The sequence below is a fragment of the Leptonychotes weddellii genome, chromosome 9 (genome assembly GCF_054177405.1).
Source record: "Leptonychotes weddellii isolate Sample4059 chromosome 9, ASM5417740v2, whole genome shotgun sequence".
NCBI classification, from domain to species: Eukaryota; Metazoa; Chordata; class Mammalia; order Carnivora; family Phocidae; genus Leptonychotes; species Leptonychotes weddellii.
In genome coordinates, this window is record NC_138377.1 from 58,196,011 (window position 1) to 58,218,455 (window position 22,445).

Genomic DNA, 22,445 nt, shown 5'->3' on the forward strand with positions numbered 1-22,445 from the left:
GGCAGAGGGAGAAGCAGACCCCCTCTGAGTGGGGAGCCTGATGCAGGACTCGATCCCAGGACCTTGGGATCATGACCTGAGCCAAAGGTAGATGCTTAACCACTGAACCACCCAGGCATCCCAAAAATGTTCTTTTAACATTTGCTTAATACCTCATCCTGGGTAGTTGCACTCCACTTAAAGGTTGTAGTCTTTAGAATCTGCGGGTCAGCAGTCGAGCTGAGAGCTGTGTGAAATACATATTGTTTATTTTTTTTTTAAGATTTATTTATTTATTTATTTGACAGAGACAGAGAGAGCAGGAACACAAGCAGGGGGAGTGGGAGAGGGAGAAGCAGGCTTCCCGCAGAGCAGGGAGCCCGATGCGGGGCTCGATCCCAGGACCCTGGGACCATGACCTGAGCCAAAGGCAGATGCTTAACAACTGAGCCACCCAGGCGCCCCAATACATATTGTTTAAACATGATCCTTAATCTCAAGGAGTTTACCATGTAGTAGGGGACATGATAGACACAAATATACTAGGTAATATGTGGTCAGTGATATCCAGATGATGCTATCTATGAACTATAGAGTAGCAGCAGATAGAGAAGATATTCTGGCTGGAGTGGTGAATCCCTGTTGTTAACAAAGGCAGGACAATTTGAGCTATCCCTTGAAGAATGGGTAGAATTTCTATAGGCCCAGGGGTGGGGAAGGGGGGGCATTTCAAATGTTGGACTAATAGATAGTGAGATGTCATTGGAGGCTTTTGAAGAGAAGAGTGACATAATTAAAACAATTTTAAGGAGTGGTACCACTGGCAGTGGTACTAAGAATTTCAAAGAGATGAAAATTTGGCGGCAAGAAGACGTTTTTTTTAGTTGTACAGACATAAGGAGATTAGTGCTAACTTAGAACAATGATAGCGGCTGTGAACATGGAAATAAACATAACTGGAGATACTGAAAGGTGTTTGAAAACAAATACACTTCAAGGCAGCTGACTGGTTGTCGTGGAGCTAAAGGGAGGAATCAGAAATTAAAATCTCACATATGGGTTACTGAAGATAAATTCAGATTTTAATATGCTGAGGTTGAGAGACCTGAAGGTTTATCCAAGTGGAAATGCCAAGCAGATTTGTTACTCAGGGCAGAGAGTGTACAGATTTGGAAGTCTTATTTATGAAAGTGATAGTTGAAGCCCCAGAAATAGACAACATTTAATCATCCAATATTCACTGAGTGCCTACTCTGGTAAGTATAAGAAGTACACTAAAAAAGAAAAGGGCAGTTTCTGTCCTCTTGGAGATCATAACAACTGGTGTGTTAAGACAGTTAACTGGAACACAGAGAAACTGGGGTGCCAAAAGAAAGATAAAAACAGTACTGTGGAGATTGGAGAGAGAGATTTCATCTAGTTAGGGGAGCACTAACATTTCCGTATAATTTTGAAGATTAAGAGATATAAGAGGGTCGCCTGGGTGGCTCAGTCAGTTAAGCATCTGCCTTCAGCTCAGATCATGATCTCAGAGTCCTGGGATCGAGCCCCACATTGGGTTCCCTGCTCAGCGGGGAGCCTGCTTTTCCCTCTCCCTCCACCTGCCGCTCCCCCTGCTTGAGCTTTCTCTCTCTCTCTGTCAAATAAATAAGTTTAAAACCTTTTTAAAAAAAAGAGATATGAGAGAGAGGATGTAGAGAACAACAAAGCGCTTGAGTTTCAACCAGATTTACAGCAACAGACGGAAGAGGAAAAATTGACAAAGAAAGAGCAGACAGACAGAGATAGGTAGAGAAAGTGGAAAAAATAAGTGGAAACACCAGTATCCTGGAGTTCAAAGTTTCAAGAATTGGGGAAGTGGATACAAACATATAGAAATTTGAAAGAATTATATGCTTAACATCTATATACCCACAACCTGGATTCTGTAGTTAGCATCTTGCTATATTTGCTTTAATACCTATCTATCTGTCCATTCCAAGAATGAGACTATTTTGTTTTGCCAAGGGTTTTAATTTATTCCTCTTCTTTCCTCACTTTTTGCCTCTACTGATTAAGCCTCTCCCCTCAGAAGTGCAGGTTGTTGTGAGCCTGCTCCATTTCACTGTATGCCCAGATTCACTATACTTACTTCATGGGAAAACCTCTCTACTCCATGTGCCTTTTTTGTCTTTAAAGAAAGGTCCTGGGGGCGCCTGGGTGGCTCAGCCGGTTAAGCGTCTGCCTTCGGCTCGGGTCGTGATCCCGGGGTCCTGGGATCGAGCCCCACATTGAGCTCCCTGCTCGGCGGGAAGCCTGCTTCTCCCTCTCCCACTCCCCGTGCTTGTGTTCCTGCTCTCGCTATCTCTCTCTCTGTCAAATAAATAAATAAAATCTTTAAAAAAAATTTTTTTTTAATTTAAAAATAAAATAAAGAAAGGTCCTAAATGATGGTTCACAGGAGAAATAATATCCCCACCCTTCAGGTTAGTTTAGTTAGCTTTCCCTGGAAGTCTGAATCTGAGAATAGAGAAGAAGCTGTTTCTAAATGACTCCATGATTTGTCTAGCTTTCTAGCAGTTTATCAAAAGATGGTTTGAGGACCACCTTCGTTGGAATGACTAGAAAAACTTGTTAAAAGGCAAATTCCTGCATCTCATCCTGGAACTACTGAATCAGAATTTCTGATGTGAGGCCTGGGAATCTGCATTTTAAGAGTCGCTGTTCCCCACCTGCGACTCCTATACAGACTAGCATCTGAGAATTGCTTGTATAGTGGTAATATCTCCAAACCAGAGTCAGGAGACTTCTGTTGGAGTCTCAGCTTTCCCATGGACTGTGTGTGTTATCCAACCCTAGGTAACTCAATCCCTCTAGGACGTATGGTGAAAGGGAAAGAATTGAACTTGATCTAAGATTCATGTTCTCTTGATTCTATGATGCTGTTCAGCTCTACCATTTTGTGGAACCCTTAAAACTGAATGCAGTAAATTAGAAGCTCTTGGTGAAACTTTAATCAGATGAACTGAAAAGATGTTTAGGCTTATATTCATTTGAGCCATAGTTGTTTCCTTCCCTTCAACTGGTACATGAGTTACTCATCACAATAACTAAATTCTTGCCTCTCATGAGTTTTCATTTGGTTTTTCAAAGCTGAACCTTGGAATGGGCTTCGGGCATTTCACTCAGTCTTTTGCCATTTCATAGCTCTGTGTTTCCTTGGTGATTCCAGTGTTCATAGTCCGCCAGATCCACTCTGAGCTGTTGCCACTCTGCATTCCTTTTACATTGTTGATAAGAACCTTCTCTTTCCTATAAAGAAAGTGACTTATTTTCTCAGGGCTCTGAATTGGCAGAAGTTAATGCAAGTTTTAAAGCTGTATTTAGCAGGGAAAGAGAAAAACATCTGATTGTCTTAAGCAACAATTAAATTTTGTGCCCTCAATCACCTTGATTTGGGGTAGGATTTTTTTTCCATTATAAATCTGGGCCTGATTTTAGTTTCAAGATGATTTCAGAATATTATTTTAAATGTTGCTCAGTGTTCTTGCTATCATCTCATAAATAATAATGATGAGTGCCCAGATCCTCCAGCAACATTGTTTTTAATTTTTTTCTTTCAGTGGTATTACAAATTTGCTATTTGCTAAACTTTTCCAAAAATGTTATTGGCAAATCTTATTTACTGAGGTCATGTGATCAGAATAAAGTCCATCCAGTACATAGTGTTTGTGTTTATCCTAAAATATGTGTAGGAGTATAGTAATGGCATATTAATTCTCATATTTTCTCCTCTTTTTTCCCTTGATATTTTCATTTAGAAATAAGAAATTATGCAAGCATTTTAATACTGAGCCACTGCTACCCTCAGTTTGATTAATATTTGAGATTATTTAATTAATGAGATCCTTACTACTTAGTATGTGCAAAGCAGCGGTTGACATTACAAGCAAACAGCTATGTATAATGCAAGATACCTACCATTAAGCTTACAACACTGATTCATCCTGAATTACACAGTAATCAGTAGAAAACATATTGGATTTTAGCCCTCCTAGGAGTTCTTTGTTGGATACACTCAGAATCCAAAAGACATAGTCTTTTAAATAAGAATTGATTTAGGGAACCCCTGGGTGGCTCAGTCTGTTAAGTGTCTGCCTTTGGCTCAGGTCATGATACCAGGGTACTGGGATCGAGTCCCACATCAGACTCCTTGCTCAAGGGGGAGCCTGCTTCTCCCTCTGCCTGATAAATAAATAAAATCTTAAAAAAAAAAAAAAGAATTGATTTAGAATCTGCTATATACCCAGTTTTGGGAAGCACAGGGGATAAAAATATAAAATGTGTTCCCTTCTTTTGTAGGTTCATATCTTTATATATTTAAGGAGACAGAGAAATTGGGGCAAGGAACATAAATCTGAAAGTTAGTTGCACATATGTGGTAGTTAAATCCACCAAAGCTAATAGTATGGGGTTCTTCAAAAAAAAAATAATAACAGAGCTACCATATGATTTAGCAGTCCCACTTCTAGGTATATATCCAAAAGAATTGAAAGCAGATTCTCAAAGAAATATTTGGACACCCATGTGCATAGCAGTATTATTAATAGCCAGGGCATCTGGGTGGCTCAGTCAGTTGAGCGTTCAACTCTTGATTTTGGCTCAGCTTGTGATCTCGGGGTCTTGGGATCGAGCCCCACATAGGGTACCCCTGGGCATGGAACCTGCTTGGGATTCTCTCTCTCCCTTTCCCTCTGCTCCTCCCCCCACTCACATGTTCTCTCTCTCAAATAAATAAATAAATCTTAAAAAAAAAAAAGAAACAATAGTCAAGAGGTAGAAGCAGCCCCAATGTCCCTCGAAGAATGAATGGATAAACAAAACTGGCTATCTGAGTATACTTAAACCACTGAACTATAAACTTTTAAAAAAGTCACCAAAGTGGAGGACATTGTCTAAGAGTGTGTAGAAAAGATGTCAAGAAACAGTAGGAAGCTGGGGGCGCCTGGGTGGGTCAGTCGGTTAAGCGGCTGCCTTCAGCTCAGGTCATGATCCCAGAGTCCTGGGATCGAGCCCCACGTCGGGCTCCCTGCTCAGTGGAGAGCCTGCTTCTCCCTCTCCCTCTGCTTGCCTCTCTGCCTACTTGTGCTCTCGCTCTCTCTCTCTGTCAAATAAATAAATAAAATCTTTAAAAAAAAAAAAAAACAGTAGGAAGCTGAATATTTAAGAAACAGGCAGATTAAGACACCATCAATAGCTAACAAAGGGTGGGAAGAGAGGAGGCAGAAAAATTAAGAGTATTATGTCATGGAATCCAAGAGAAGGGAGAAGTTCTATTCAAGGACATTGTAGTGAAAAATATCCAGTCCACTAGAGAGGACAAATAGGAAAGGACTTTTAAAAAGCTGTTTAAGGGGCGCCTGGGTGGCTCAGTTGGTTAAGCGACTGCCTTCGGCTCAGGTTATGATCCTGGAGTCCCGGGATCGAGTCCCATATCAGGCTCCTTGCTCGGCAGGGGGTCTGCTTCTCCCTCTGACCCTCCCCCCTCTCATGTGCTCTCTCTCTCTCATTCTCTCTCTCAAATAAATAAATAAAATCTTTAAAAAAAAAAAAAAAAGCTGTTTGAATTGACAGTTAGGAAGTCACTGAACGGTACCAAATACAGATTCCTTGGAATTAGGTAAGCCAAATTCCTTTCAAGGAAGTTGAGGATGAAGGGAGTCAAAGAGCTATAGTTTTGTATGAAAGCAATATTAAGGAATTTTTTTAAGATCCAGAAAATCTGAGCGTGTTTTTAAAGGAAGAGGAAGTAGGGAGAGAAATTGAAGGGAAAAAAAGGGGGGCTTATGGAGCAAAATCCCATATCAAAAGCATAGGTAGACAGATGCTTTTGGAAAACTTTGGGTATCCTCTGAGATAAGAGGAAAAGATTGCTGGAAGCAGTATGAAAAGGAGAGTTCTAATGGAGCTCAGACATCATGCCCTCTACTTTTGCTATAAAACATAAGACTTGATTATCTGGAGAGAGGAAGATGGTGCAGAGTAGCAGCTGAAGAACAGTAGTGCATGTTTGACAAAGCCACTTTAGGAATTGGGTAAGTGAACCAACTAGTTGAGGCTAGAAATCATAAATAATGCAGCAAATTAGAAAACAAAGTTATGTAATTCTCTTGGCAGTCCAAGATCAGAAAAAGCAGATGGTTGGGTTGATCCACATTCAGGGATTGGCAGGGGAGGTGCAGTGTATTACGGTCATGGAGTGGAAGGAATTGGGAGTACAAGTAAGAAAATAGTTGAAACAGCTGACCTCAGAAACCAAACTGGACAAGGAAAAAAAAAAATAAAATCAGCTAGGAACTAACAGATTAGATGACAGAAGAGTTCAAGAAGACTAGAAGAGGAAGAAGTTAGCGGGGGAAGTTCAAAGAGAGGGAACTATGGAAGGATTGGAGACTGGGCACAGTATGAGATCTGTGAGGTAGAGCCATTATGAGTCATAACATGATCTAGGATGAGGCCATGGAAATGCGTAGCTTCAGTGGAGGTGTCAAGGAATTTAAAAGGTGGTGTGTCTGGGCTGGGGGAGAGTCTGGATGGCTCAGTCAGTTGAGTGGCTGACTGGATTTCGACTAGGTCATGATTTCAGGGTCATGGGATTGAGCCCCACATGGGGCTCTGCACTCAGTATGGAGTCTGCTTGTTCTTCTCTCTCTGCTCCACCCCCCCAACTCACGCACTCTGTCTCTCACTCTCTCTACCTCTAAAATAGATAAATAAATAAAATCTTTAAAAAAAAATTTTAAGGGCACCTGGGTGGCTCAGTTGGTTAAGCGATTGCCTTCGGCTCAGGTCATGATCCTGGAGTCCCGGGATCGAGTCCCACATCGGGCTCCCTGATCGGTGGGGAGTCTGCTTCTCCCTCTGACCCTCCTCCCTCTCATGTTCTCTGTCTCTCATTCTCTCTCTCGCAAATAAATAAAAAAATCTTAAAAAAAAATCTTAAATAAAAAAAAATCTTAAAAAAAAAAATTTTAAAGGTAATGTGTTGGAGGACTACTTCATCTAGACAATAAAGGTAACCCAGAATGATAAGACTCAGAATAGACAGAAGTACCCACAACCCTGTGCCCAAATGTGTAATCACTGTGTGAGTATAATATGAAGGTCAGCAAAAATGCAGACTTGGGGATGGGAAGAGAGTAATGTTCCAAGAGGATGTGAGCTTCGGAGGAGGACCACAAGAAAACTAGTCTGAAAACCCTGGGAGAGCCGGGAAATGTCAGCTCCATTTCCTGGCCTTGAAATAGGAATCACCTTCACTTAAATGGAACCGTGTGGTTGGGTTTCCACTATGGCAAAGAGATCAAAAGATTGTTAAGGACAGGTTTATTAAAAGTTCATTAAAGTTTATTAGAAATAGGATGGTATTTTAGAAAATAAAGTGGGATTAGTAGGAGAATAAGCAAACTAAGTTGTATGGCAAAGAGCAGATAAAAGAAAAAGTGACTAGACAGACTTACATAATGAGGGGACAGGGCCTTGTGAAGGACACAAGAGTTGCAGGGAGGTGAGAGAGGAAATGTGAATGGAATTATAATGCTAATTTTTGGCTGAATATTGCTTGTCAGAAATGAAGCAAAAGGAATTGAGAGAGAGAGACCAAAAACACTAATTATGCCTGAATATTGTCTAGGAGAGATGAAGCAAAATGGAGATGATCTAGGTGTGATATCTAATATTAGTGTATCCTCTCCTTTAAAGTTTTAGTTTTCAGGTTTAAACATTTTGTTCTGGGAAAAAACATCTAGGCATCTTCTCCAACTCCAACTTTTTCCAAGTATTTATTTATCTTTCAGGATTGGAAATACATTGAATGCCTGATCTACGATGAGCATAATTCAATTCCAGTCCACCCCATTATCCCAGCCTCCTTTATCTATCTATCTATCTATCTATCTATCTATCTATCTATCTATCTATTTTTGAAGTATAATTCATATGCCATAACACTCACCTAAAGTGTCTAATTCAACGGTTTTTAGTGTATTCACGAGGTTGTTCAATATTCTTGTATTGCACAATATTGCAATAAGTTTGTATGTATATCACCACTCTCTAATTCCAAAATATTTTCATTTTATTTCTTTATTTATTTTTGAGTATTTTCATTTATTTTCTTTTTTAGAGGGGCAGGGGAAGAAGGAAACGAGAATCTTAAGCAGACTCCACGCCAGTCCACAGCCCAACACAGGGCTCAATCTCATAACCCTGAGATCATGACCTGAAATGAAATCAGGAGTCAGACACTTAATCGACTGAACCATTTTAAAATGAAGTTTTATACCATTAAATTCATTCTCCGTTTCCAGTCTACCACAAACCCTTGGCAAACACTACCTTGGTCTCTGGATTTGCCTATTCTGGACATTTTATATAAATGGAATCATACACTATTTCACCTATTATGTCTGGTGTCTTTCACTAAGCATAATGTTTTCAAGGTTCATCCATGTTGCAGCACGAATCAGAACTTCATTCCTTTTTATGACTAAATAGTGTTCTATTGTATGGATATACCACATTTTTGTTTATCCAATTCTGTAATGGATAGACGTTTGCCTTGTTTCCACTTTTTAGCTACCATGACTAATGCTACTATAGACACTGAAGCACAGGTTTTTGTGTGGACATATATTTTCATTTGTCTTGATTATATAAGTAGGAGTGGAATTGCTGGGTCGTACAATAACTGTAACTTTTTGGGAAACCACCAAACTGTTTTCCAAAGCAGGTGCACCATTTTATATTCCCACTAGAAGTATATGAGGGTTCCAGTTTCTCCACTTTCTCACCAACACTTCCTGTTTTCAAGTTTTTGTATTAGAGCCATCCTAGTGCCTGTGAAGTGGTATGTCATTTTGGTTTTTGTTTGCATTTCCCTAATGACCAGTGTTGAGCATATTTGCATGTGCTGATTTCCCTTTGTATATCATCTTTGGAGAGATGTCATTTAAATTATTTTTCCATTTTCTAGTTGGGTTGTCTTTTTATTGTTGATTATAAGAGTTTTTTATATATTCTGGATACTAGACCCTTGTCACTAAATGATTTGCAAATATTTTTTCCCATTTATGGGTTATCTTTTTATTTCCTTGATAATGTCCTTTGAATAACAAAAGTTTTTAATTTTTATAAAGTCCAACATATCTTTTTCTTTGGTTGCTTATGCTTTAGATGCCATATCTAAGAACTCAGCATATTTATAAATAGCAACTCTTTTCACTCTCAAAAGTGTCCTGGTAGACAACAATTTATATAGACAATCTACAAATAACAATCTCAAGGATAGGTAGTTAGAAGGCCCTGGGCAGGTGGTTGAGTAAATACTGACTTATTTTATCCTTACCTCAACATAGCTAGTGCTATCATTTGGCTTCTCCCTAAAGGAAATCTGTTGTAGTTGCCATTTTGTATACTTACTCAACAAATTTATGTTGACCCTTACTATGTGTCAGGTACCTTTCCAAAAGGCAGAAAATAGCACCAGGAGATTGCAAAGAGAAAACTTTAAAAAATGCCTCCCTTTCTTTCTTTCTTTCTTTTTCTTTCTTCCTTCCTTCCTTCCTTCTTTCCTTCCTTTCTTTCTTCCTTCCTTCCTTCTTTCCTTCCTTCCTTTCTTTCTTTCTTTCTTTCTTTTTTGTAAAAGCAATATAAACAATTACAAATATCAAAAAGATAAAAAAGCCTGTAATCTCATTGTTCAAATACAATAATTTAATTTTTATTTATTCCCTTATAATCTTTGTTCATAACCACACACATATTTTAACATGGCTGAGGTATAAAGGGATTATATATTTTGCTTTTGCTTTTTTACAGCTTAATATTTTATCTTAAATATATAAGAAACTTTTTTTTTTAAGTTTTGATCTCAGAGAGCATAAGGGAAAGGAAGCAGACAAAAGGAGAAGATGTGTAAACCAATAAGATACGATTAAGATGAGCAAGTATGGTCTATAAATGGATTTGTGCTCTGGTCTGTGAATGCCTGTAGGTTGGCAAATTGAGTTCAGGAGTATATAATTCTATTCCATATTATTAACATTTTTCTTTTTCTTCCTGATCTATGACTCCGGCTCCACTGATTACGATAATCAGATTATATGGTTAATTTAATGTGAGTTATTGTTCATACTGGTCAGTTCAATATTTGCATCTAGATAATATTCTCCCTTCTAAGTTTGTAGCTAAGCAAGAAGTTTGACATATAAACGAATTTTTATTAGAATTTATTTCAAGAATAACATGTCCCAAAGAAGTTAATAATAGACATATACATATAAATACAGTAACTGGTAAGAACTATCATAAGTATATCATATAATATTGTATATAGTTTTTCCTCACATGTGATAATTCAGTAGGAATATTATTTATCAACCAGGTAGAGTTTGCCCTTTTACTAGGGAAGTTCAATTTCTTATTAGACAAATAATCTTAGATTATGAATTTTACAACAAATTATATGGCTCTTAATATTATCATGTTATCGTGTATAATTATTGTTCCAATATATTTCATTTTTAAGTAGATAATTATCCATCATCAGTTTTTACATTCATATGTCTCCAACTGATGAATAAGGTTTTGGTGGGATGGCTTATATGCTATTTATAAAGAACAAAATATCCCTAAATGAAAGCACTTATTCTCTTAAGTTACCTGTATACAGGTTAACAGTTTACTTGTCTAAAGAGCTTGCAGCTAAAGTTGACAGTTTGTGTAATATTTAGTAACACAGCCCTCCTCTTCAGTCCTAGTTCTGGCTTGACCTATCCCATTCCTTGGATTTTGGCTCATGTTTAGAACCAAGCTGCTAATGACATTAAATTTTTTTCCTTCACCTTGATAGATTAACTACATGATTAATTTGGCTTATGATGGTGCTTCCTGTGGTTCCCATCAGGAACTTTCTGGCAGGGAAAAATTGACAAGCTGACCAAGGACTCTCATCTAAATCCTCTCAGCCCCATTTTTATTGATTCCCCACAGACACCTCCTCCCCTCTTCCTGGAATCTGCTCTGGATCCCATCAACCAGAATGTTCTTTCCCTGACTACTGAAGATTTCTTGCTGCCCAGTCCTCCCCCTTACCATGGAAACCTTCCTGTCCGGCTGCTCAAATCTTTCAGGGTCACATTCTCCCTATCTTCCAAGGTAAAACTGTACTAAAGGAATAAGCCAGAAGAGATCTCCAGGATTTTCTCTCCCACCCCAGGTAAAAGCATCTTAACATCAACCTCCTGAAGTCTCTTTCCTTATCTTATGAAAACCAGAAGAATGATTCTAATCATGAGATTTTAAAGCCAGAAGTGAATTGAAAAAGAGTATCATAGTAAACTCTAGAGTCATTTTAGGTCCTTTTCACTCCTTGCCAATTATACTTACCTACAAGTAGGAGATAGCAGTTTTTCATCTCCCCTCAGGTTCATATAACTAAATGCTAGCAATATTATAACCAGGAACTGATGTTTAGATGGCTATGTGTAATGAAATGACTATGAATGCGAATTTGATATGCCATATGTATGTGGCTTTACTTAGACATGTGAGTAAGAGTTGAAAGAAAACCAAATAAATGAAAATGATTGTCATGTGGAGGTAGTAGGATTATGTTTTTGTTTCGTTGAGTTTTAAAAAGTTGTATTTTTAAGCTAATGTGAATAACAATATTTTAAAATAAATATGACTACATATGTATAAAAGAAAAACTTTTAAAAGTACTGTTCAGTTTAACATATTTTGTATAGTTCTGAATATATATGGTACTATGATAATATGAAAAAGATATCAGACAAGGATTCAGAAAGCCTAGTTTTAAATCTTACTTCGGAATCTTGTTCCAAACATGGACAAATAACCTAGCTATTCTGGACTTTGGTTTCTATTTCTTCCAAATAATAGCTATTCTATTAACTTTGAAGCATTTTTTTTGTAAGAATAGCAGTAGAATATTTGAATTTTAAAATTGGAAGAGCTCTTAGAGACCTAATATGCATGCTCATTTTCCAGAGGAGGAAATTGAAGCCCAAAGAGATTAAATGGCTTGCTTATAAAATATATGGCAGCAGCTTTGGAACAAAACCATAAAGTTTATGCACATGTAAAACACAGTATTTTGTAGTCTGATTGGAGAATAAGGAATTGGAAGGGACTTTAGGTATCCTAGTCAAGTGTGGGCATAATTGCAATCGTTTCTTGCATAAAGTATTATTAAATGCATGGTAGCAAATCCACATTTGCTCAATATTCTTCCTTAGAAACACTAGCCCTGAGTTTAACTGCTTCGTCCAAGGTTAGATGATTTACTATTACTTACTTGTCATCATAGATCAAGATCTATGCTGTGTTGTAAGTAGCACTTCTTGGCTGAATATTTATAATAGTAGTTTACCAACTGAAGAAAATCCTACCCATGGCCAAAAGTTCTTATTAGAAATTTAGTGCTAGGGGCACCTGGGTGGCTCAGCCAGTTGGGCTGCTGACTCTTGGTTTCAGCTCAGATCATGATCTCAGGGTGGTGAGATCAAGCCCACTGTCAGTTCCAAGCTTAGTGTGGAGTCTCGAGAATTCTCTCTCTCTCCCTCTCCTTCCGCCTCTCCCCCCAGCTCATGTACGTTCCCTCTCTCACACACACTCTCTCTAAACTAAATAAATCTTAAATAAAAAAAGAAATTTAGTGCTAAAAGCTGTCACAGAGGGGCGCCTGGGTGGCTCAGTTGGTTAAGTGGCTTACTCTTGATTTCAGCACAAGTCATGTTCTCAGGGTCCTGGGATCAAGCCCTGCATTGGGCTTCATGCTCAGCATCTGCTTGGGATTCTCTCTCTCTCTGTCTCTCCCTCTGCCCCTCCCCCCACTTGCATGCGCTCTCTCTCTCTCTCTCTCTAAAAATAAATAAATCTTAAAAAAAAAAAAACTGTCACAGATTACAGCAAACTCAGCAGCACATTGACAAATAATTCTTGATAGACCAAAAAGTAGAAAGCTGTATCACAAAGGGCCAGCAGATCTTTTGTTGGAGTGGGGTATCAGTGTGATTTCAGGCTTTAGATCACATTGAAATTGACAGAGTGGAAGCTGTGCCTGACCCATGTGTTTTGTGACATGAGCTTGCCACATGTACACTCCAGTTTCCTTGATGGTTTCATCAACACTGAACAACCTGATATGACTGAGTGGATCACTAATAAACTTCCAGAGCTCTATTTCCCAAAATCGGCTCTGAAGGAAGACTAGTTCTCAAAGATACTAGTATGCATTCCTTTAAAAAAGAGATTATATTCCATTGCCAAATAAGCTTGGGAAACATTGCATGAAGTGCAGCCTACCAATATACATGATGATTCTCTAGAAGATAGCTACATTAACATATAGTCTTTATCAAATTTATTTAAGAATGCCTATTTAAAGGAACACCTATTAACTTCTTTTTTTTTTTTAAAGATTTTATTTATTTGACAGAGAGAGACACAGCGAGAGAGGGAACACAGGCAGGGGGAGCGGGAGAGGAAGAAGCAGGCTTCCCGCGGAGCAGGGAGCCCGATGCGGGGCTCAATCCCAGGACCCTGGGATCATGACCTGAGCCGAAGGCAGACGCTTAACGACTGAGCGACCCAGGCGCCCCTATTTATTTTTATTTTTTTAAAAGACTTTATTTATTTATTTGAGAAAGAGAGAGCATGAGCAGGGGGAGGGGTAGAGGGAGAGGGAAAGCAGACTCCCTCCTGAGCGCGGGACCCAATGCGAAACTCAGTCCCAGGACCCCCAAGATCATGACCTGAGCTGAAGTCAGCCACCTAACTGACTGAGCCACCCAGGTGCCCCTTTTCTAATTTTTAAAAAAGATTTTATTTATTCATTTATTTTGAGAGACAGAGAGAGGGAGTGCGGGGAGAGGGGCAGAGGGAGAGGGAGAGAGAGAATCACAAGCAAACTCCACGCTGAGCTTGGAGCCCAATGTGGGGCTCAATCTTTGGACCCTGACATTATGACCTGAGCCGAAATCAAGAATTAGACACCTAGCCAACTAAACCACCCAGGTGCCCCCAAAGCCCATTTTAAATGTCATCTTTTTCTTTAAACCCTTCATGAGTCTCCCAGCAGGACTTCATAATAATTGCTCTCTCCTTTAGGATCCATAATACTTTTGTACCTTTCTCAGGGTAATTTATAGTACCCAATGTGTGTGTGTGTGTGTGTGTCTGTCTGTCTGTCTGTCTGTGTTTGTGTGTGTGTCTATATATATCAAGTGGAGTAAAGAGGATGCCTAGGGGAATTCTTGGCAGGAGATGGAGCCTGAGCAGAGTGGTGAGGGCTTATGGACTGGGTGCTGGCACAGGGTTTGGGAGCAGGGTAAGGAAAGGAGAAAGTTGGGGGGTGCTTATGGTGGCTAATTTTGGAGTTTCAGAACCATAGTGGGGTAAGGGCAGCATCCTCCAAAAGGAGAGATGGCAGCTATGGGTGATTGCTTAGATATAGAGGAGGTATTCAAACAAGTAAACATCTCAAGGATAGTAAGATCCAGGTTTCTCTCTGTAGGAGAAAGGAGTTACAAATACAGGAGAAAACTAGAATACACTGTGTGATGCTGGATTCGAGGTATTACTGTGAACATATGGTTTTTCAATATATATTGTTAGATAAAGAAATGTAGTTGTAAATGTGTGTGTGAGTATACATAAATAGTTATATATATAGATGCACTGTATGAGTGTATAAATATTCCCTAGCCTCATCCACTAAGACAGGCTGACCAGTGATACCCCAATAGCAGTGAGTACACCTAGTGCTTCTAAATACCATTCTCCACTAAAAGGAGCCAGGGCTCCTGGATAAATGGCTGCATCTAGTGTTGGGGCAAGAAGAGCCTAGAATATCTTACTGTGCCAGAAAATAAGGGAGTGCTCAAAGAATGATGGAGGTGTGTCAGAAGGGCATAGAATAGTAAAATATTAATGTAGACTATGCATGGTGAGTGTGTGGTATATAAAACTCTTTCAAGTTTTCTGTATTTTATTTATTTTTTTAAAGTATTTTTATTTATATATTTTTAAGAGAGAGAACAGCACGAGCAGGGGGGCATGGCAGGCAGAAGGAGAAGCAGGCTCCCTGCTGAGCAGGGACCCCAATGTGGGACTTGCCCAAGCTGAAGGCAGTCACCTAACGGACTGAGCCACCCAGGTGCCCCAAATTTTCTGTATTTTAAAAATGTTTTACGGGCGCCTGGGTGGCTCAGTTGGTTAAGCGACCGCCTTCAGCTCAGGTCATGATCCTGGAGTCCCTGGATCGAGTCCCGCATCGGGCTCCCTGCTCAGCAGGGAGTCTGCTTCTCCCTCTGACCCTCCCCCCTCTCATGTGCTCTCTCTCTCCTCTCATCCTCTCTCTCAAATAAATAAATAAAATCTTTAAAAAAAAAATGTTTTACAATAAAATATTGCAAAAGAATTTAAAACACAGAAAGACACAGAAACCAGCATGAATGGGGCTCCTCCAGACCAAACTCGGGACAATTTGAACATCAAAATAAATAATGATAGAAATAGATTATAACCATTTAATTAAAAACTCTGAATTTATACTGATATAAATAAATTAATTAAAATTTTGATGAGAAAATACATAATTTCAAAGAATCTCCTCCCATAAAATACTTATTAATTATAAAGGGGAAATAAGTAACTTTATAGTGGAGAAGCCTGGCAGATACTGCTTTATTAAAATAAACATCAATATGGGGCGCCTGGGTGGCTCAGTCGTTAAGCGTCTGCTTTCGGCTCAGGTCATGGTCCCAGGGTCCTGGGATGGAGCCCCGCATCGGGCTCTCTGCTCTGCTGGAAGCCTGCTCTCCCTCTCCCGCTCCCTCTGCTTGTGTTCCTCCTCTCGCTGTATCTCTCTCTGTCAAATAAATAAAATCTTTAAAAAGATAAAATAAAAATAAACATCAATAATGAGACTAATTAAAATGTGCCACTTGATAGGATGCAATTTTTTTATTTTTTATTTTTTAAAGATCTTATTTATTAATAAATTATGTCGAGAGAGAGAGCACAAGCAGGGGAAGCTGCCGACAGAGGGCGAAGCAGGCTCCCTGCTGAGCAAGGAACCCAATGCGGGACTCCATCCCAGGACCCTGGGATCATGACCTGAGCCAAAGGCAGACACTTAACCTACTGAGCCACCCAAGCGTCTGATAGGATGCAACTGTTACCAAACTCAAACTTGTCCATGCACCTGATGCACAGTAAGCGAACATCTTGGACACGAGTTTTGAAGCTAGCTAAGAAAGCTCTATTGTCAGAAGGGCAGCCCAAAGAGAAGGCAGGGAATTATTCCCAAGGTTGCTGTGTCCTGTTAAGCCTAGAGACAGCTTATGTATGTTTGGGGAAGGATGTGAATACATGAGAGGAGGGTGAGGGGTTTCTTGACACCTTGATGGGAAGGAAACTTGAAACAATCTGGAGGTATGCATTCTTCTGGACAATGAGGCCCTATTTGGGACCTGGTAAGATCAGGTATGTCGGATAATTTCAAGACCAGTGTTATCATCGAGTCCCCATTAGGTTTCTACAGTCAGTGGGTAAACAGGGGAGCAAGAGTGGAAAAACTAAAGTTAATGATTGATTAGAGGTGCATAAAACATAAGTAAGGAACAAAACAGTATGTGCAGCTAAGTTAATAATGCAACTAATACAACTTTAATTCTGCTTATGCTTTCAAAACAGGTTGAGAAACCAAGCATCAGGCCTCACAATTAGAACACAGCATTACTTCTGTGGCAGTCCTGTCATAGACACTTAACCTGATTCTAATCATAAATATACATCAGACAGATGGAAAGTGAAAGCCATTCTACAAAATAATTGGCCGGGAATCTTCAAAAGTGTCAAGGTTATGAAAGTCAAGGAAAGACTGAGGAAGTGTTCCAGATTGAGAGCAACTAAAGGTACATGACAAGTAAACCAAATGCTTGATTCTGAACTGAATCCTTTTACCATAAAAAACATTAAGAGACAATGGCCAAACGTAATGTATCACGTAAATTTATTTTGGTAGATGGTGACTACATAGTTGAGGTGCTTATTAGTAAGACACACACACTGAAGCATTTAGGAAGAATGTGGCATCATGTAGGCAACTTAAATGGCAAATGGTTCTGGAAAAATGTTCTTTGTCCTATAGTTGTAACATTATTGTAACCTTGAGACTGTTTCAAAATAAAAACTGAAAATTATATTCAAAACGCTGAGTATACTGGAAAAACTCACTTGACTTGGAGCCAAGTGGCTGTGAGTCCCAATTCCACCACTGACTCAGAGTGTGACCTTGAGTAAGGCGCTTTGTTAGGCCCCAGTCTCATGCTGTAAAACCAGGAGTAGCACTACAAGGCTCTCTAGGGTCCCTTCCATGTCTAACCTAACACCATCCACACCCACAGCACTCCCTGCCTGAATTTCTCCAGACTCCAGTTGTGTCCTGGCCTTCAGATGCCCCAGTGCCGCCCCTAGGGATTCTGGCTGGCGATGACAACTGACAAAAATAGTTGTGGCCAAGATCTCCCGACTGCAAAGCCAATGTCCTGGCCTCAATCAACTTGGGCAGCACTCTCCCCCATCGCTCTTTCGGCGGTGGAGCAGTCACGCCTGCCAGAGTGGGTGCTCGATGGCTCGGCGGCCGGCTGAGGGGGCCTAGAATCGGCAGCGCGGCGCAGGGCGCGCTCCCAATCGCTGGCTCCCGCCGCGCTCGCGGCTCCGAGCTTTCCGGCTCCGCCCCGCGCGCGCCCTTCCCGCCGCACTGCCTCGCAGTCGCCGCCACCGGCAAGTCCCGGCGTTGCCCTGCTGCGCTGTGGAGCCGGTAACGTGGCAGGACTGGGACGGGCGCTGAGCCGTGAGGGACCCCAGAAGGTGAGCAGTCTGGGATCCTGGGAGTGGAGACGCTGCGGGCGCGAGGGGGCGGGGCCCGTGCTGCCTGCCCATTGGGAGGGACATCACACCCGGGCCTGCGCCGTGAGTTGAGCGGCTTGGGACTCCCCAGGGTGGTCGCGGCTGCGAAGTGGTGGAGGAAGCTGAGACCCTGGGTGCGGGAATGGGTGGAGGGATTAGGTGTCGTGACTGAAGGGGCCGGAATCCTCCGAGGAGGGACTGAACTGGTGCGCGGGGACGACCGAATGGCCAGTGCAGTCAGTCCTTTTCTCCGGCTCCGGGAAGGTCTGGTTTTACCCGAGCACAACAGGTAGGCGTGGACTCTGCCCGCCGGCGGGAGCTCCGCAGTCCTGGCGTACGAGGAAGGTCGGAAGGTCGGAACCCGACTGGCCGGATCCGCCCAAGTGGCGCCCATTGCGCCCCAGATCGGTCGGAGCGGGGCCCGAGGCGCTCTGAGCGCCCGCACCACCCTCAAGGCGGCTTTCCAGAAGCGCTCTGGAAAAGGGAGTGGATATTGCCTTCTACGGGGGACTATTTCCACTCCTCTCAGGGAAAAAAAGCCTTTGCTGGAGTAGCATTTGCTTAGTGTGAGGAAACATTTCCTCTTACCGTACTCTTGGCCAGCAAAACGACATTTCAAGTGATCATAAAGTGTTTAGGAACTTTATAAAGTGCTTTATGGTACTTACTAATCACAATAATATATACCTCTGGCAAATTAGATGATTTTCGTAACTGTCAAGTCAGATAATAGGAGCCAAATGATTTGAGCTCCTTCCTTAAGGATCATAATTACACATTATTTTTATGTGCGTTCATTTATTCAAATATTCAGCACCTTTTGTGTGTAGGCTTCGCACCCTGAAGGAACTTACAGCCAAGAGGAGATGCTGAAAGGAGGGGGGAGAATGTGCCCACAAGTACTGTTCAGAATTTTGGAGAAAATAATCTAGTGAGGTTAAAGTGTAAGGAAAGCAGAAGTCTCCTTAGAGCTGAGCATTAGATGGATGAGGAGAGAATTACCTTGTTTCATTTTCCACATGTTTCAGAAAATGTGTCTTGGATAAAGTCATTTTAGATGACTTTAGCGATGAAGCTGAGATTTGTCATATTTTAATACCATTGATTTTTTCTTTAATAAAATGGATAAGAAGGCATGGTTTATAACATAAGAATAGTGGCAGTTGGAAAAAGTACTGGAGGTTGAATTTGTCTTAGAATGCAGTTATTTTATATAGATAGCTATTAATATAGGAAAACACTTGTGACCTGACAGTCAAGAGACCTGAATTTAAGTACTTTTGTTTTTAAGCAAGGCATCTGTCTTCCATCCAGCTTTCCTTCAGATAGGGGATTGAGCCACTTATAACTTTTTTGAGCCTTTCTTAATTATCTTATGAACAGAATAAAGGTTAACTGGATTTGTTTAGGCCCCTTACTATTCTAAAATTCTTTTGTTCTAAATCCTGGATAACTGCATTAAAAAAAAAAAAAAATTTTTTTTTGGAGCATGTATCCTGTATCGCTAATCTTAAAACCATGGTATGGTTCTAATTTCACTAAATAAAATGTTTTATATGTGTACTTTTTCAGTAACTTAATTATACTTATTGCCTGGATAATGCTTCTCTGTGGGTAAATATATGAGCATCTATTTATATTGTTTTGTTTGTATGGTAACTGTATGATGAATATATGCATGTTTTTGTGTATATACATCATTTATTTAGTACATTTTTTATGTAAGTAATATTATCAGAAAATTGAAATTACCTATTGAAACACCAGAAAAAAAATTTTTTCTTCAATATTTTAGGAGGAGATCTGAAAAGAAAAGAAAGGGAAAAAAAAATACATGTACAAAGTCCCTTCATTTTAATTCCAGTGTTGAAAAGGCTCTGGAAAGTTTTTTTCTTAACTCATTTGGCAGTAAATATAATGTAAACTGATATGAAGCTATTTATAGTCATTATTTAATCCCACCTTATGTGAGTATGTTTTATCTTTTGCTGCAGAAATATCAATGAGTTGATTGATGGAGTGCTGCCCCAGACTGTCTTGGGGGGTTAGAGGTAATAGATGGTATGTTCACTGTATTACTTGAGTGGGGCCATAAGGGTCACAGCCAAAAGGCAGAGTAATAATGGAGTTGTTCCAAGGAGCTGTACTTGCAAAGTTAGGAGCCTAGCTGGGGATCTGGCAAAGAGTAAGAAGCAGTGTCTGTCAATAAAACCCTTCTGGTAGGGCTCCAAGAAGGTCAGAAATGTAGCTAAATTCTAGGTTGGATATTCCATAGGATATGTTGTGATTTAGAAGTGAGAGCCATGAGGAAAAGCCAAGATGTCAGACCATAGTGTGAATTAAGGCTGATTCTGTGAATGCTAACCCTGATGTAAGAAGGGAAAAAGGGGGATATTCTAAGGCAGGCAGGGTCTAAACCAAGAAGTCCTAAGTTACAGATCACATGAACAGCAAATACAAGAATAGAGTTATTGGAAAATTGGGCAAGGATTCCTGGCCTCTTCTGACCTGGAAGAATAATGGCATCCTGTGCACTTTGCTCTTGTACTTAGTAGTCTCATGTTGCCCTGCTTTTTAAAATGTCTCTACTTTATTAAATAGTATTTTGGTTGCTTCCACCACCATTAGCATCCTGCTTTGACTTCTTCCTGATCCCAATGACTTTGCTCCTTCTCTTTTAATATGGTGTTCTGTCCCACCCTAGCTAGAATCCAGATAACTGGATTATTAGTTATACCTAAACTAAGAATGAATAGGCTGTGAGAGACCTCTCAAGAGACCTAGGTCAGTAAAGTTCATGATCTTTGAAAGAATTAATTACCTTTATATCCTTTAAAAAAACAAAACAAGACTTTGTTTTCTTCTTACTGGAGTTTCAACTTGGTACCAAGTAGTGAGATTGTTTAGATAGTTACTTTCAGATGAGTGAGGTGGGAGATAAAGAGAATAAATTTTCTATCTTAAAATGTACTTTCTGGCACTCCTCAGTGCCCAGAATGAAATCTGTCTTCCTAGAGGGAGATAGAAGAGTTGGTTTGCGGAACAAAGAGTGATAAAAATTGTCAAGAATATCCAAAGACTGAACTAACACTGTTGGTACTTATTGATTTACTGTCTAGATGGGAAGAGTCCTTTGAAAGTTGATGTCTCTAGTAGGAGACCTCACACTTTAACAAGAAGCCTCAAAGTACCGACATAAGAGGAGAATGAAGTGATTAAAAAAAAAAAATACAAACCCAAAGTTATAATGATTAGGTACTTCAGTGGGTATAGCAGTACCTGTCAGTAATCGCGGTACCTGTCAGTGATAGTGATTAGAGAGACTTTATGAAGAGGCTGTATGAAGTAGTTGAAGGAACATGGACATTGAAACCAGACAGATGGAGGCATTATCTTACTCTGCTTAAATGACATCTTGACCTTGGACACATTTCTTGTTACCATCATCTGTAAAATGAGGATAATAATATTTAAGTTTCAGTGTTACAAGGATTAAAAGTTTCTAGTAAGTAAATTGTCAAAGAATGTTACTTCCTTCTCCAATGACTGCCTTAAGAGTTGGTTAGTATTGCTGAGTACTTGCTTCCCCACAACACTTCCTTTTACCCTTAAGGGGTTTTCTCTTTTGTAATCTGGAAGGAGAATTACCAGAATGGGCAGAACTTCAGTGGGGCCCCCATTGGCAGTCTCCTTCACTTAACTCAGTTTCTGTCATTGTTCTCATCCCTAACAGTAATCTGCAGTACCTCAGAAAAACAGAAGAGGTAGGCAAAGTCAGTCACATCCCTACTTGTGGCATTTTTTTATGCCAGTTCATAAATTTCCCTGTAACTCCTGTTTCTTTCCTTTTTCATCCTAACTTCTCTATCTCATAGGATGTGTTCTCCATTGGTTCTTGGAACTGTGTGCATGTGCCATTCCTCTTGGCTTGTATGCAGTGATAAGCAGCATTCTCCCCATCCCTACCAAGTATGCAGGAAACACTCTTGGAATCTTACTGCACTTGATGTATTTTCATTATATATTAAAATAAGATAGTAGTGCTGTGTCTGGGCATGTTACAAGTTAGACTTTGTGTGAAATGACAAGAAACATGGATTAAGTTGATTTTATGAGAATTTGTAGTCAGAATTCCCCCCAAAATGTTAAATTTATGGTTTTTAGTTTGGAAGGGGTATGATGTGAAACTTAGTTATAAGTATGAATAACACAGATTTTTATGTGAACTTTTTTTTATTGTTATGTTAATCCTCATACATTACATCATTAGTTTTAGATATAGTGTTCCATGATTCATTGTTTGTGCATAACACCCAGTGCTCCATGCAGAATGTGCCCTCCTCAATACCCATCACCAGGCTAACCCATCCTCCCACCCCCCTCCCCTCTAGAACCCTCAGTTTGTTTCTCGGAGTCCATCATCTCTTATGGTTCGTCTACCCCTCCGATTTCCCCCCCTTCATTCTTCCCCTCTCGCTATCTTCTTT

The 22,445-nt window shown here is 40.1% G+C and overlaps 1 protein-coding gene across 12 annotated transcripts in view; it reads left to right on the plus strand.

Annotated features, from left to right (window-relative positions):
* The first annotated feature begins 17,749 nt into the window (after nt 1-17,749).
* Nucleotides 17,750-22,445, plus strand: part of HEATR5A (HEAT repeat containing 5A) — a 110,504-nt gene continuing 105,808 nt past the window's right edge. For 4 of the 12 annotated variants that reach the window (XR_014148114.1, XM_081829462.1, XM_081829468.1 and 1 more), the window contains exon 1: nt 17,751-17,919. The gene's annotated coding sequence lies outside the window, so the exon portion shown is untranslated. Of the gene's footprint in view, nt 17,920-18,035; nt 18,248-19,996; nt 20,020-22,445 lie in introns of those variants that run through there. The other 8 variants (XM_081829465.1, XM_081829466.1, XM_081829469.1 and 5 more) reach the window with 5 other exon arrangements.